Source organism: Mustela lutreola, chromosome 1 (assembly GCF_030435805.1).
Source record: "Mustela lutreola isolate mMusLut2 chromosome 1, mMusLut2.pri, whole genome shotgun sequence".
Lineage (NCBI taxonomy): Eukaryota > Metazoa > Chordata > Mammalia > Carnivora > Mustelidae > Mustela > Mustela lutreola.
In genome coordinates this window covers 94,076-109,756 of record NC_081290.1, presented here as the reverse complement: position 1 = coordinate 109,756, position 15,681 = coordinate 94,076, and the positions used below count along the sequence as shown (strand labels likewise).

At 43.1% G+C, this 15,681-nt stretch overlaps 1 protein-coding gene across 5 annotated transcripts in view; it reads left to right on the top strand.

Annotated features, from left to right (window-relative positions):
* GPAT3 (glycerol-3-phosphate acyltransferase 3) overlaps positions 1 to 15,681 on the top strand; it is an 84,719-nt gene that overhangs the window by 40,638 nt on the left and 28,400 nt on the right. The window contains exon 1 of one of the 5 annotated variants that reach the window (XM_059144256.1): positions 9,275 to 9,338. The exons of the other annotated variants lie outside the window; for them this stretch is intronic. The gene's annotated coding sequence lies outside the window, so the exon portion shown is untranslated. Of the gene's footprint in view, positions 1 to 9,274; positions 9,339 to 15,681 lie in introns of those variants that run through there. 5 annotated transcript variants of the gene reach the window in all.

Here is a 15,681-nt window from a genome sequence, read left to right as displayed (position 1 = left end):
GGTGGCTGGTGTGGGGAAGGATGGCATGGGACATGCGGCTTGTGAACAACAGGGTTAGCAGACAGCACAGGACGGCGGGGAGAGGCCGTTCTTGAAGGAAGAGTAGAAGTGAGACAAGAGTTCTTCCTTCAAACTCTGCCTCATAATCTGATGAAAATATACTGTTTTGGAGGGAGATTTACTTTTGACTGGATTGGAGACTTGTGTGTAACTGTGTACTCTAACCTCTGAAAGGAGATGACTTAGCATTTAATTCTGGCCCACGGTGAGTGAGCAGGAAGGAGTGGTTCTGGCAGGAAAGAAGGTAAAAGGTCACGTCAGACTAATGGTCTTCATTGCATTGTGAAGAAGCCCTAAATCACAGAAAGGAAGTCTCCATGTTAAGAAAGCAGCGACGAAACTCATAAAATATCCCATTATTTTTCAAATCATTTTTCTTATCACGTAGCAGTGACAAAGTAGGTGATATGCCTTGTGCCTAAACCTATTTTCTATGAAATTAGTTTTGCTTTTAAATATAAGTGGTAAGGGCATCTGGGTGGCTCAGTCATTGGGCGTCTGCCTTCGGCTCAGGTCGTGGTCGCAGGGTCCTGGGACCGAGCCCCGCGTCGGGCTCCCTGCTGGGTGGGAAACCTGCTTCTCCCTCTCCCAGTCCACCTGCTGTGTTCCCTCTCTCGCTGTGTCTGTCAAGTGAATAAATGAAATCTTTAAAAGTAAAGAAATAAATATAAGTGATAAAAGCAGGTGTTAGACAGTTCTGTCCGCAACACTATTTAGTTGTTGGGGGATCTTGTTGGGGTTTAGTTCTCCTAGTCCTAGACTCCTCAGTAGATAAGGAGAGTACCTGTGTCTCCGCATTGTGGAGGTGGAGGAAGCCAGATGAGAGTAGAGACTGAGGGATTCTTTGAGAGTGGGAAGACAACCGGACCAGGCGACTGGGAGTCAACTTGAGAGTACATTCTTTTTTAGGGACGTTCTCTGCACCATCGGGAGGAGCAGACAGCTCACCAGCTACCATTGAAGCCAAAATCCAGCCTGCCATTTTAGAAGTGTTCCCCAGAGCAGTGTCCTCCCCTAACAGCCCTCTGGCCACCCTACCCTCAGAGAAAGCCCCAGTCAAAAGAACAAAACTTCTCCACTTTGTTTCTACCTTATGGACAAAAATCTATCAATATTAATATCAATATCAATAACATAATCACCATTTATTAAACCGTGGCTGCATCATGCAAAATTATTTACATGAAGGAGGTTTTGTTACGTATCACTTAGCTGATGAGGAAACTACAGGTGAAGAAGGTCAGTAACTTGCTTCAGATCACATAAGGAGTAGCAAGCAGACTGAAAAGAAATCCCAGTCTGATTTATCTTTCCTGTGCAAAATCAAAAATCAAAAAGTTGCCACCACTCCCTCCCAAAATTGTATCTTCCTTACCTGGTCCTCTGGTCAATCCTTCCGCCTCCGTTTTCCCGTTGAAGGCTGAAGTAACTCTTCCACAAATGGGAACTCCTCTGCTGAATGTTGGCTTTTGTCACATACTAGGGAACTCATAACGTTTAAATTTCAAATCATCAACAGAACTTTTAAAGAAATGAGTCTATTGAGAATATTTAGGATTATAATTTAAAAGGTACTCTACATCAATGCCAAACATTAAGGTTGACATTTTAATTGATTTGATGGCTCATTTGACAATGAAGTTTTACAGATGCTTCTCTGTTGTGGGATTTCTTGTTTAATCAAAGTAATCATGTCCAAGTCAACAAAGTTAGTGTGGGTTGTCAGCCAAGAAACGGGTCAGCAGTACAGTGAATGAGATGTCACAGAGTTCGTTGTTGGGGCCCCTGGGTGGCTCAGTCAGTCAAGCATCGGTTTTTGATTCAGGTCATGATCTCCGGGTCCTGGATCAATCTAGCAGCCCTGCATAAGGCTCCCTGCTCAGCGGGACCCTGCTTCACCCTCTCCGTCTGACCCTCCCCCCCACTCATGTTCTCTCTCACTTGCTCTTCTCTCTCTCTCAAATAAATTTAAAAAACCTTTAAAAAATAAAACCTGTAAAAAATAAAATGTTAGTTGTTGAAATGAAACACTGCCTGTTAATTCTAAGTGCCTATTAGTTTCTCTGCAGTGTTGACTGACAGCTGATTGCAATGTCCATTCTTCCACTCTGTTTTTGCTTCAAAATAGATATAAACATACAGTTAATTTCATGATCAGTATTTATATCTGGGGTTAAAATCCTCTTCTTTTATGATCAACATTGCTTATTTTGTAAGTTTCTGGGGGACTTCCAGGGTATATAGTGATGAAAAAGGAATTGATTTTTCTTGTTTGCTTTTCTTAGGAGAACAAGTACATCTTCAGTATTTCTAGTCTTGATAACTGAGAGACATTAAAGAAAATTACTCAAAATTTAAAGAGGGGCAAATTATTGTATTACAGATACATGAACTATAGAAAACAGGAAAACTGTACGTACCTTTATTTTAGTAAAGCTTCTGATCGTATGCTCTTCTAAATACCGGGTTGACAAAACCACTCTATCTGTTTCCCTCCCACAATCCTGGCAGACATCACTGGGTGATGGGTCCTCGCCTCTGAACCATGACGTAGCCTCCTTAACACACACCTGCTTTTCACTACCGACTGCTTTGGAGTTGGGCTTCCTGAGGAAACCTTGTCACCACTTGGGATCTGGAGAATAGAGTGTCTCACACCGTCTGCCCAAGGGTCACTAACTGAAAGGAGTAACTGGGTTTAGACATAGATTTGGTTGTATTGTCTGGAGCTGTATTGACCCAAGTAACTGGAAGCATCGAATCATTGAATGCTTCTAGCTGGGGTTTAAGTAACCTAGGAAACAAAGTAGAATTTAAAGTAATCTTGATTGTTTTGGTAAATGAGCCATCAGAGAAGGGGTGATATTGAAGATCCTTTACCCGAGGAGGATGCTCCAGAATGGGATAGAAAAGCCAGCTTCGGGGCGCCTGGGTGGCTCGGTCGATTAAGCGTCTGGGGTCCTGGGATTGAGCCCTGAGTCCAGCTCCCTGCTCAGCGGGGAGCTGCTTCTCCCTCCCTCTCTGCCACTCCCCCTGCTTGTGCTCTCTCTCTCTTTCTCTCAAACAAATACATAACATCTTTATTTAAAAAAGAAGAAGAATGAAAAGCCAGCCTTGGTTACATGGTAGGAAAAGGCTGCCACTTCAGGAGGCAGTTTTAGACTATCAGGCATGGAAAGCACTGAACCCAGAATGATGCTGCCCTCCATGGCACAGAACCAGCGCCGTGACCTTCACAAAACTCCGCAGTGACGCGCCGCTGGCAATCACGGACCCTGGTCTGCGTGAGCAGTGCTTATGGAGTGTTTTCTGTGCACCCACGTCCGATGGTGAACTCTGCTCTCAGGCAACCCTCGCCTCCTTACAGAGATCTCCCCCAGTCTCCTCACATCCCTGTGACCACCGGAAGCCAGCCGGTGCTGACGCATCGCATGTCCCCAAAATAAGTGTAATTAACCTGAGGAAGAAAAATCCCAACTGCTGCATGAAAAGAGATCGTTTTGGATGGGGGACTTCAGAGAGGGTGTTTTGGTGGATGTGTTAGTGTTGAACTGGCCACGTCAAGGGGGCTTGGGCTTAACAGAGCTGATGGGACTTTCCAAACTCGGGGCATGAGGAATAGCCTGTGTAGCAGAGGGAGTGAGTGTAGTTCGTGGACCGGAACAAACACAGAAATAAGGTTGGCTAAGAGGGTGACATTAGATATGACGGGCTCAATGCAGAGTGGTTTAGCTGTGACATCAAGGTACAGAGAATCCCAGGCTTACTGTTTCTGTTTCTGTAAAGAGGAAGTTCTGAAGCCTGCGAAAGGTGACTGCAGTGGCCAACCAGACCTGTGAAGGTTGATGATGGAATTTGGGAAAAAAACCCAAAGGATGATTCATACGACAGTAGGCTGATTAGCAGAAGAAAGAAGCCATCCCTCTTTCTCTCCGTAACCATAAAAGATAGGAAAGACTGGTATGCATGAAAGCAAAATGTTTTATGTAAGAAAGAGCTTCTTAGCCAAAAGGATCATGAAACTGGACACAGGCTACAAGGTAGCTTTCACAGAAAAGTTTTATACATAGAATGCAGAGTTGAGAGTTTGAGGAAAGGCATGGATTAGGTAACAAAACTCTTCAGTTGTTAGCAGTGCCTTGTCATCTTTGTTGTGATAAATTCCATATACAAATTTTATTTTCAGTTTTTAATCTGTCTTTTGGTCGTATTTATCTCTGTAACATTGGTATCTGTTTGTGGGCCACTGACTCCGTCAGCAGAGACAGCAGGAAGGGTCTTCGTCAGGTCTTTCCTCCGCAAGGAGCGGCGCCTTCAAGCCCTCTCCTTTTCTCCTCTCTCTAGGACGGTTTAGAACGGCAGTTCCCAATCTTCTCTGTTTTCTTGCTGAAGCTCTTGGTACAGCACAAGGTTTTTTTTTTTTTTTTTTCCTTAAGATTTTATTTATTTATTTGACAGAGAGAGACACAGCGGGAGAGGGAACACAAGCAGGGGAGTGGGGGAGGGAGAAGCAGGTTCCTGTTGAGCAGGGAGCCCGATGCGGGACTCGATTCCAGGACCTTGGGATCCTGACCTGAGCTCAAGGCAGATGCTTAACAGTTGAGCCACCCAGATGCCCCAGCACAGCGTGTGAGGGGCCAGGGTGCCAAAGTAGGCTTGGTACACAGAAGCCTGGGGAAATGGGGGGTGTCTGTTGGGGATGGGCTCTTGGGGCTCAGGGAAGGGAGAAAGCCTGTTGGGCCTGTGATTAGACAGAGTCCTTTTCTTGGGTTGGAGTAGGAGGATGCTATAGTATGACATCTGGAACATGAATTAACATGTCACATGAGTTGGTGGCCTAGTGATGCCTGCATTCCCTGGGATGTGCAAAACCCTTAGGACCCTCTCTTGGTGTGGACCTCAGTATTTTGAAAGCTCCCCTCTGTTCCTCCTTCACTGACTTCTAGGTCAGGTGCCTGGTATTCCTGCTTCTCTCCTTCAGAGTTCTGTTTCCCTCAAAGCTTGGGCTGACTAGGGAAGGACAATTTCCTGGAGTCCTATTTTGTTTTTGAAGGTTCCTTAGAGAATAAAACCCATAGACCCCTTATGGCTCCGGTACTTCTGGGGACACCGGTGAATAAAAGGAAAGCCTGGGGCGTCGTCTGCTTTTCTGTTAGGGCCGCAGAGCCTTCCACCCTGTCTTGCCTCGTTGTTTCTGGAATCGACAGGCCTAGCCTTTGTGCTTCTCTGGTGCTGCGTGCTGGGCCTGCACACGCCCCTTTCACTGGGCCATTCAGTGGAGCGGACCGAAAAGCCCGAGGATGGAGAGACGCTGTGGGCGAACTTTGGGGGTGGGATAATTTGGCCCCTTTACCTTTGAGTATCTGGAAAAGTGCACTGCCTGAGAGTCCAGCAACTCGGAGGAATGGTGACTTTGGCTTTACGGAAAGCCAGTGTGTGCGCACACTGAGTAACAGTCTTCCCGTGGTTCGAGAAAAAGCATTCTGATTTCCAGTGTCCCTTCGTGAACAGGGAAATTCTCGTGGCTTACACAGAGAGGAAATTGATCAGGGATTCCAGAGACCATCCCTTTACGAAAAAAAAAACCCAGACAAAACAACAAGGAGAAAGGAGATTAAGACTGGACAGAGCGTACAGGCTTTGACCATGAGTGATTGTGACCATGAGTCACATTCATCTGCCATGTACGCTCTGTAGAGTACTTCACGTCTTTGCAAAGAGTAAGAGTATATTCCTTTTTCCCAAGTGTGGTAGGTTTTTTGATTAAGTCGGTATCTGTTAGTGTATCATGCAGATATACGCTTCCTTTTCCTGCCTCTTGCAATGATGTTGGTACAAATCTACTCAAATGAACGAACATCCTCATTTTCAATGACTCATATGTTCATGGCAGTGAGTTTATGTGCCAGTCACTGGCCAGTCCCCACGACTTCTCCATGATAGATCTCAAGTGTGCGATGCCGGCAGGTGTGACGAAATCCCTGCGTGTCACGGTGTTCCGCCTCTGATGCTCATGTGACATTCTGTTCTCGCAGAGAAGCATGTGTGTCGGGGTATATACTCAAGGAGAGAAAGGCAGGCATTTCGTAAGCAGCAAAAAGAACGAACATCCTTTTTCCTAAGGGAAGCCATTCCACTGTTACTGCTGCAGGATAAGCCACCCCTTGTGTCCTTTAGCACAAGCTTGTTTTAGAAACGTAGAAATGACATTTCATAAGTTTGATGTAACTTGGTCTTTTTTTCTGTCTTTGCTTATAAACAGTTAAGACATTGCCTGCATCATGTGATGACTGGAGTTGGTGGGTCCTGGGCTCAAAGAAAACACAAAAAGGGGAAAATGGGGTTCTGATGTGAAGAATTTTGAATGATTTTAGGGATGTGGTGTCCAGTGGAAGAAGTTGTAGCCAAAAGCAGGAGGGTAAGAGGGCCCAGAAAACATTAGGGGCCCAAGGACCGCTTTAGTTTGGTTTGAGCTAGAATGAGTGAAAATGAGTTGGAGGCAGGAGTTGAGATTGGATAGATATTTAGATTTAAGTCCTAGAAGGCTTTAAGTGCCAGGCTAAGAAATTACTTCTTTAGGTGAGGGAATATCAAAGGTTTGGGAAGATGAGTCTGGTTGCTTTGCAGAGGTGGGTTAGACAGGGAGAGGGAGAGGGAAGTGGAGAAAGAAGAGGTGCTCGATAGCCGTTCTGAAGGTAATGGGGCCTTGGCGTGCCAATGTCGAGCCACCCCTGCATCCCAGGTAAATCCCACTGGATCCTGGTGAATGATTTTGTGAATGTGCTGTTGGATTCGGTTTGCTACTGTTTTGTCGGGGAATTTTGGCATCTCTGTTCAGAGATGCTGACCTGTAGTTCTCTATTTTTGTGGTGTCTTTATCTGGTTTTGGCATCAGGGTGATGCTGGCCTCGTAGGATGAATTCAGGAGGCTTCCTTCCCCTTCTATGTTTAGGAATAGTTTGAGAAGTCTAGATCTTAACTGTTCTTTAAATGTTTGGTAGAATTCACCCATGAAGCTCTCTTGTCCTGGACTTCTCTTTGTTGGGAGGTTTTTGAATACCAACTCAGTTTTATTGTTGGTAATCTGTTTGTTCCAGTTTTCTATTTCTTCCTGTTTCTCTTTTGGTAGTTTATGTGTTTCTCTGAATTTATCCATTTTTTTCTAGGTTGTTCTATTTGTTGGCATATACTTCTTCATAATACTCTCTTGCAATCTTTTCTATTTCTGTGGTGTCGGTTTTATTTTTCCTCTTTCATTCGTGATTTTATTTAAGCCCCTCCCCCCTTTAAAATGAGTCTGGGTCGATGTTTATCCTGTTTATTTTTTAAAAAGATTTACTTATTAGAGAAAGAGTGAGTGAGCAAGCAGGCAGAGAGGCAAGGGGAGAGATACTATGAGAGTATCTCAAGCAGACTTCTCGTCCAGTGCAGAGCTCATGAGCAAAGGGCTCGATCCACGGCCGTGACCTGAGCTGAAATCAAGAGTTGGACACTTAACCGACTTAGCCACCTGGCGTCCCTCCATGTCTGTCAGTTTTGTTGATGTTTTCAAAGAACTAGCTCCCAGTTTCCATGATTTGTTCTGTTCTTTTTGTTTGTTTGTTTTAGATTCCATTTTATTTCATTCAAATGAAACTAATCTTCATTCCTTCCTTCTGCTGGTTTTGAGTTTTGTTGGTTCTTTTTCTAGCTCCTTTAGCTGTAAGGTTTAGTTGTTTATTTGAGACTTTTCTTGCTTGAGGTGAGCCTGTGCGGCTGTAAGCTTCCCTCTTAGACCCACTTTGCTGCGTCCCGGGGTGTGGGACCGTTGTGTTTGTTTTCCTTTGTTTCTGTGACCTTCTTCCTTTTTGATTTCCTGGTTGACTTGTTCACTGTGTAGTAGCAGATGTTTAACCTCCATGTCTGTGGTCTTCCCAGAGTTTTCCTCATGGTTGACTTCTGCTTTAATAGCATTGTGGTCAGAAAGGATGCATTGCATGACTTCGATCTTTTTACGCTTGTGGAGACTTGTTTTGTGGCCTAATATGCCACGTACACTTGAAAACAGTGTGTTTTCTGCTGTATTAGGATGGAATGTTCAGAATATACCTATTGTTAAGTCTACCCAGTGCGGATGGAAAGCCGTTGTTTCCTTGTTGATTTTCTCTTTGGGTGATTGGCCACTGACATAAGTGGGGTGCTCAAGTCCTCTGCTGTCACTGTATGAGTGCTGATTAGGTGCTTTATGGTTTTTGTTTTTTTTTTTTTTAAGATTTATCTATTTTTTTATTTGACAGATAGAGATCACAAGTAGGCAGAGAGGCAGGCAGAGAGAGGAGGAAGCAGGCTCCCCGCTGAGCAAGAGCCGAACGTGAGCCCAAGGCAGCAGTGGCTCAACCCACTGAGCCACCCAGGCGCCCTTTATGTTTGTTTTTAACTGTTTTATGTATTTGGGTCCTCCCATGTTGGGTGCACAAATATTCAAAATTATTTGTTGTGATTGTTGGATTGTCTCCTTGATTGTCATGTAGTGTCTTTCTTTGTTTCTTGTTATAGTCTTTCTTTTGAATATGAATATGGCTATCTGGACTTTGGACATCTGTTTGCATGATAAATCTTTCTACAGCTCCTGGGGCCTGTGGAGCTTGGGCAGTGGGTTGGTGGAGAGATGGAATGTCCTGGCAGCGATATAAAGTGTGAGCCTTGGGGAAGAAGCCAGGCTACAGGTGCGCAGTATTTTCGGCGGGTGAAAGTTGAAATGGAGGCTTTAGTGAACTCTCAGAGTGAAAGACATTTACAAACACTAGAGGAAAATTCGTAGGAAAAGGACCGGAGAAGAGAAACGGATGAGAGAGGATCAAGCAGGGAAGAAAAGGAGAGCAGAGGGAATGGAGACCGAGGGAAGGGCGAGCTCCGACTCGGCATTTTCTTCCTCATTCCTCGGCCCACCAGTACTCTTTTGTGCTCTGTTTTTCTCCCAAGAATAATAGATGTCATCTACCAACTCCTTCTGAGAAACAAAGCCTTTGGATGCCTTCTCTGTAAAGTGTGCTTTTCCGTGCGTGCATACACATGGGAGGTGGGGCATTGTCGGGGACTTCTAAAGCTAACCTAGAAATTAAGTATTTTGGGGTAAGGTTCGAGATGCAGGGGTGGCACTGGTTATGTGGGAAGTGGTCACCGTCAAGGTTCACTTTGTTTCGTCTTTGCAATTTTGAGGACTCGCTGAGCCATCAGATGATGTGATTCTGGGACAGCTGGCCGATGAACACGCAGGCTTCGCGTCTGCAAGCTTTCGTGTGAGTGTTTGAAATTTGGGTTTATACATCTTGAAAAAATATTTTAGTTTTTTTGCGTAAGTAATATCTTCACATGATGCTGAAACCGTAATTGTTTAAAAATACGTGATTTGATGACCAATAGTATAATTTCCGCCCCCTGCCGTCTCCGTCTGCGTCCTGCTAGCTGTCGCAGTGTTTCTTCGTGCTGTGCAGACACCTGTTACAACGTGGATGTTTCTGGCTTTTGACCAAAGATGACGTATAGTAATCAACTCTATCCCGTGGTCCTTTCCGTTGATTATTTAGAAAGTTTCTTCTTGTTTGGCAAGAAATTTCGTTATATGAGTGCAAATAGTTCTTTTTAACTGTAGTTCTAGGCCTGGTGCTGTTCAAGTATGCTGCGGGGATCACCGGGCAGCTCAGTGGTTAAACATCTGCCTTTGGCTCAGTCATGATCCCAGCCTCCTTGGGTCAAGCCCCCCGCAGGCTCCCTGCTCAGCGGGCAGCCGGCTTCTCCCTCTCCCTCTGCCTGCCCCCCTCTGTGCTTGTGCTCCCTCTCACTCTCTGTCAGATAGAATCTTTAAAAAATACAGGGCAGTATTCTTTCTGTAACATGAATAAATACGTAACATCAGTCTGTGACCCGAATGCATTGTTTTGTCAAAGAGCATTTGTAACTTTGGTTGGCGTTGCTAGATGCCCTTCGTTAACAGTCTGCACCGTTTGTACTCACTGGAAGTGTGTGCCAAGTGCCTATTCCCCACAGCTTCACCGAAGGCATAAATTTGTCCAAGTTTTGGATTTGTGCCAATCTGTAGGTGAGAAGTAGAAAATCAGGGTAGTCTTAATATGCGCTTCTGCTACAAAGAGTGACTTTGTACATGTTTCATGCTTAAGGGACTTTTTTTTTGCTTGCAGAGTTTAATTTTCTTGCTTTTTTTTTTTTTTTCTTGTTAACATGTAATGTATTATTTGCTCCCGGGGTGCAGGTCTGTGAATCATCAGCCTTACACCATTCACAGCACTCACCATAGCACATGCCCTCCCTAAAGTGCTTAAGGAAAATTTGTATTTTTTTTTTTTTTAAGATTTTATGTATTTATTCGAGAGAAAGTGGCAGAGAGAGCACAAGAGTGGGTGGCCGGAGGAGGACAGAGAGAGGGGGAGAAGCAGGGGCCCGATGTGGGCCTCGATCCCAGGGCCCTGAGACCATGACCTGGGTGCTTCCGTTGGTTAAGCATCTGAAGCACCCTGGTACCCCATGCTTCTCCTAGCTTTCTGTTTCACTTTGATTTCTAGGACCTTCTCATATATTTAGGTGATAAACTTCTGTCTGTGAGGAGATACAGATATTTCCTTCAGTTTGTGACTCGTATTTTTTTCTTTGCTTATCATGCTTATTACTATGCAGGGATTTTTCATTTCTGCGTAGTCAAATTTATGAATATTTTCTTTCCATAGTGTCTGGATTTTGAGTTTTTTAGCAGAAAGATTTTCCTTCGATCAAGTTTAGGGAGTTCTCCAATGTCTTCTTTGATTAGTTTTGTGTTTTTTAAAATATTTAAATCTTTGATTCTTTTATTCTAGTGTGTTTGTCCAGATGGCTTTCCAGTTGTGGAAAAACCCAGTTCATCTGTGCACAACTGATTTATTTGTACGGCACCCTTGATTTCCTGTGTTTGTTCGGATCTGTTTCTGTACTTTCTATTTTGTTCCCTATGTTTACTTACCTTCTTATGTATCATCATGTTTTTTTTTTTTTGAATTTTCCAAAAGTTTTAGTTTAAATTCAACCAGCTAATATATATTACATCATAGTTCCAGACATGGTGTTCCGTGACTCATCAGTTGCATGTCATGTGCAGAGCTCAGCACATCACGTGCCCTCCTGATTGCCCGTCACCCAGTTACCACCCCCCCACGCTCCCCCCCTCCAGCATCCCTCAGTTTTTCCCTGTAAGTTAAGTGTCTCTCATGGTTTTTCTCTCTCTCTGATGACTTCCCATCCAGTTTTCTCTCTCTTCCCTATGATCTCTGCTCTGTTTCTTATATCCCACATATGATAATATATGTCATATAATAGTCTTTCTCTGATTGAGATATTTCTCCAAATGATTTTAAAATCAAAACTTTTCTGATGGCCGTGATGTTGTTTTAATTATTGTTCAGTGATTTAATAGACGTAATGGGTTGTATTCCTATCCAGTAGGGATTGTTGTGCTCATTGCTTTCCTCCACAGAATCTTCCTGTTTATTCTTGCCTGCCATTTCCCCACACGGTCTTGAGATACAGCCTGTGCATGGTCCAGAGGAAATGCAACTCTTCATTTTTATTGGACTTGTGTAAAATGTATAAATTTTCTGGGAGCAGCTTGACATTATCTAGGTTGAGTAAGACTCTGCAAGGACATTAGGTCTTTCCACTTGTTTAGGTGATCTTTTATATCCCTCAGGAATGTTTTAAAGTTTTTCTTAGATAAGTTTTGTATACTTCCTCTTAAAATCATATTTCTGGTTGCTATTGTACATGGAGTGGCTTCTTTCATCCTAGCTTCTAATGGATTGTTGTTTGTATATTGAAAAGCTTAATTTTTTCTATTCATCCATTCATACAATTTTTATTTAAATTCTAGCTAGTTAACATACAGTGCAAGAGTAGATTCAGGTGTAGAATTTAGTGATTCATCATGTACAGACACTACCTTGTGCTCATCACTGTCAGTGTCTTCCTTAATACCTGTCACCTATTTTAGCGCATCCCCCCCATCTCCCCTCTGGTAACCATAAGTTTGTCCTCTGTAGTTAAGTGTCTGTTTCTTGGTTCGTCTCTTATTTTTTCCTCCTATGTTCATTTGTTTTGTTTCTTAAAGTCCAAATATGAATGAAATCTTATGGTATTTGATTTATTTCACTTAGGATAATGTTCTCTAGCCCTGTCCATGTGAATGAAAGATTTCATTCTTTTTTGTGGCTGAGTAATATTCCATTGTATGTGTGTATCACATCTTCTTTATCCATTCATCAGTCGGTGGACATTTGGGTTCTTTCCATAGTTTGGCTATTGTTGATAATGCTGCTATAAACATTGGGTGCACGTACCCATTCAAATCTGTATTTTTGTATCCTTTGGGTAAATACCCAGTAGTGCGATTGCTGAGTCATAGTGTAGCTCTATTTTTAACTTTTTGAGGAACCTCCATGCTGTTCCCCAGAGGGGTTGCACCAGCTTGCATTGCCACCAACAGTGTAGGAGGGTTCCCCTTTCTCTGCATCCTCACCAGCATCTGTCATTTCCTGACTTGTTAATTTTAGCCATTCTGACTGATGTGAGGAGGTATCTCATTGTGGTTTTGATCTGTATTTCCCTGATGCCGAGTGATGTTGAGCATCTTCTCATGTGCGTATTGGCCATCTGGATGTCTTTGGAAAAATTCCCATTCATGTCTTATGTGCATTTCTTGACTGGATTATTTGTTTTTTGGATGTTGAGTTTGATAAGTTCTTTATAGATTTTGGATAGTAACCCTTTACCAGATATGGCGTTTGCAAATATCTTTTCCCATTCTATAGCCTACTTTCCCTTTTTTTTTTTTTTTTTTAGGATTTTATTTATTTATTTGACAGAGATCACAAGTAGGCAGAGAGGCAGGCAGAGAGAGAGGAGGAAGCAGGCTCCCTGCTGAGCAGAGCACCCAATATGTGGCTCAATCCCAGGACCTTGGGATCATGACCCAAGCCAAAGGCAGAGGCTTTAACCCACTGAGCCACCCAGGCGCCTCTGTAGACTACTTTTTCGTTAGGTTTATTTTTATTTATTTATTTTTTAAAAGATTTTATTTATTTATTTGACAGAGAGAGATCACAAGTAGGCAGAGAGGCAGGCAGAGAGAGAGGAGGAAGCAGGCTCCCTGCGGAGCAGAGAGTCCAATGCTGGGCTCCATCCCAGGACCCCGAGATCATGACCTGAGCCAAAGGCAGAGGCTTAACCCATTGAGCCATCCAGGCGCCCCAGGATTTTTTTTTTTTTTTTAAAGATTTTATTTATTTGACAGAGAGGAGCGCGCACAAGCTGAGGGAGTGGCAGAGGGAGAAGCAGGCTCCCTGTTGAGCAGGCAGCAAAGAACCAGCTCCTGGTTTTATTGATCTGTTCTGTTTTTTGTTTTTTTTTGTTTTTTTTTTAGTTTCTATATCATTTATTTCTGATCTAACCCTTATAATTGCTCTTCTTCTGCTGGCTTTAGGCTTCATTTGTTGTTCTTTTTCTAGCTCCTTTAGGTGTAAGGTAGGTCATGTATTTGAGATTTTTCTTGCTGTATTGCTACACTTCCCTCTTAGGACTGCCTTTGCTGCATCCCAAAGGTTCTGGACTATCGTGTTTTCATTTTCATTTACTTTTATGTATTTTTTAATTTCTTCCTTAATTTCCTGGTTAACCCATTCATTCTTTAGTAGGATGTTCTTTAACCTCTGTATACTTATGGTCTTTCCAAATTTTTTCTTGTGGTCGAGTTCTAGTTTCATGGCGTTGTGGTTAGAAAATATGCATGGCATGATCTCATTCTTTTTGTGCTTTTTGAGGCCTGATTTGTGACCCAGTATGTGATCTGTTCTGGAGAATGTTCCTTGTGCCCTTGAAAAGAATGTGTACTCTGCCAATTTAGGATGAAATGTTCTGAATATATCTGTTAGGTCCCGATGCAGGGCTTGATCCCAGGACCCTGAGATCATGACCTGAGCCAAAGGCAGAGGCTTAACCCACTGTGCCACCCAGGTGTCCCCTTATTTTACTTTTATTAATTGGATTAATTGATGGGGTACATAGGTACTTAAAACAAACTTTACCCTTTTTATGTTTTAAAAAAAAAGAAATAGAATTAAAAAGTTGAATGTCTCTTAAATGTGCCAACTGGGGAAACATGGCCAGGGGTACATGAATAGTTTCATAACTAATGCTTTTTTTTTTTTTCTGAACGAGGCAATCATGACCGAGTACCTCTTAGGAAATCAAAGGAGATGCTAAGCCAGCATTTATTTTGAGCACATTTCATATACATGACAAGTCACGACAGTTGTACTGATTTTACCCTCTTTTTTTTATGGACCTAGTACATGGCATGTAATAATTTAGTTTTTCTAAAGCAGTTTTGCTGCTATAGGGACACCTGTGCACCTTCTATGTAGTGAAGTTTTTCATTTTGCTTGCATTCACATTTTTTTTTGTTTTTCTCTTCAATCTTGCACTTTTAAAATTAAAGAAACTTCAGACCTTAAAACAACAACCCAAAGATGACCTAGCCAACAGCAACCCCTCTAAGAAGTATATTGCTGATTTGATCATCCAATAGATAACATATTATCAATAGTAAGTGAAATTAAGCAGAAAGATTAATGTGTGTCTATGAGCTCCCAGTGTTCTAATACTTATTGGTAATAACTTGGTTCTCTCATCCTAAGTTTTTATCCTTCTTTTTTATTTAAAAAAACCTTTTTTTAAAGAGTTTATTTACTGATTTGAGAGACAGAGACGTGTGAGAGAGAGAGCGAGCGCGAGCAGGGAGGAGGGGGAGAAGCAGGCTCCCTGCGAGCAGGAACCGGACAGAGGGCTCGATCCCAGGACCCTGAGATCATGATCTGAGCTGAAGGAAGACACTTAACTGACTGAGCCACTCAGGTGCCCCGAATATTTCTCCTTCTAAATCGATTTAATTTACAAGGTGAATGCTTTATCACAGATGTGTTGCTTGTAGCAACAAAATGACAGTATGACTTAGAGGTGCCTGTTTTGTGGGTGCCTGAAGCTTATACAATTTGGAGATCCTCTTTAGGTAAAAGAATATACAGAATTAGGTGTGGGACTTTGGAAGGAGCCGTTTAGGTGAGGAGACCAAAGATGAACTGTGTTGGCTTCATGGTCAATCTGTCTCTGTCTCAGCGACCTTGAACTCAAACCTAGAGTCATGGGTGAGGGTGTAACAGGCTGTTGGGACCAAAAGAGATAGAAGGTGTTTCCTAAAAACCTTGGCAACATGAAGAGTGATTATGCTTTCTAAACCTTGACTGATTTGCATACACGGGGCAGCTGATTGTGCCTCAGGAGGACTCGAGGAGCAACAACGCCGGCGGGACATGCGCCGAGGTTGGACAGAAGAACCGCCTCAGACCACTCAGACCTGAAGGAACAATGGAACTGGGGAAGGAGTATCAAGTGGGCTGCTGCCCAGTGGCTGCTTTTTGTTGGGCTTAGCATGGGAAGGTACAGAGACCGAATCAGATGTATTCCAGGCACTGAAAGATTCCTGCCCTCGTCAAAAAAAGAGAGAAGAAAAGTGATGTGGGTTACAATGACCCTGGAAGGATGAGG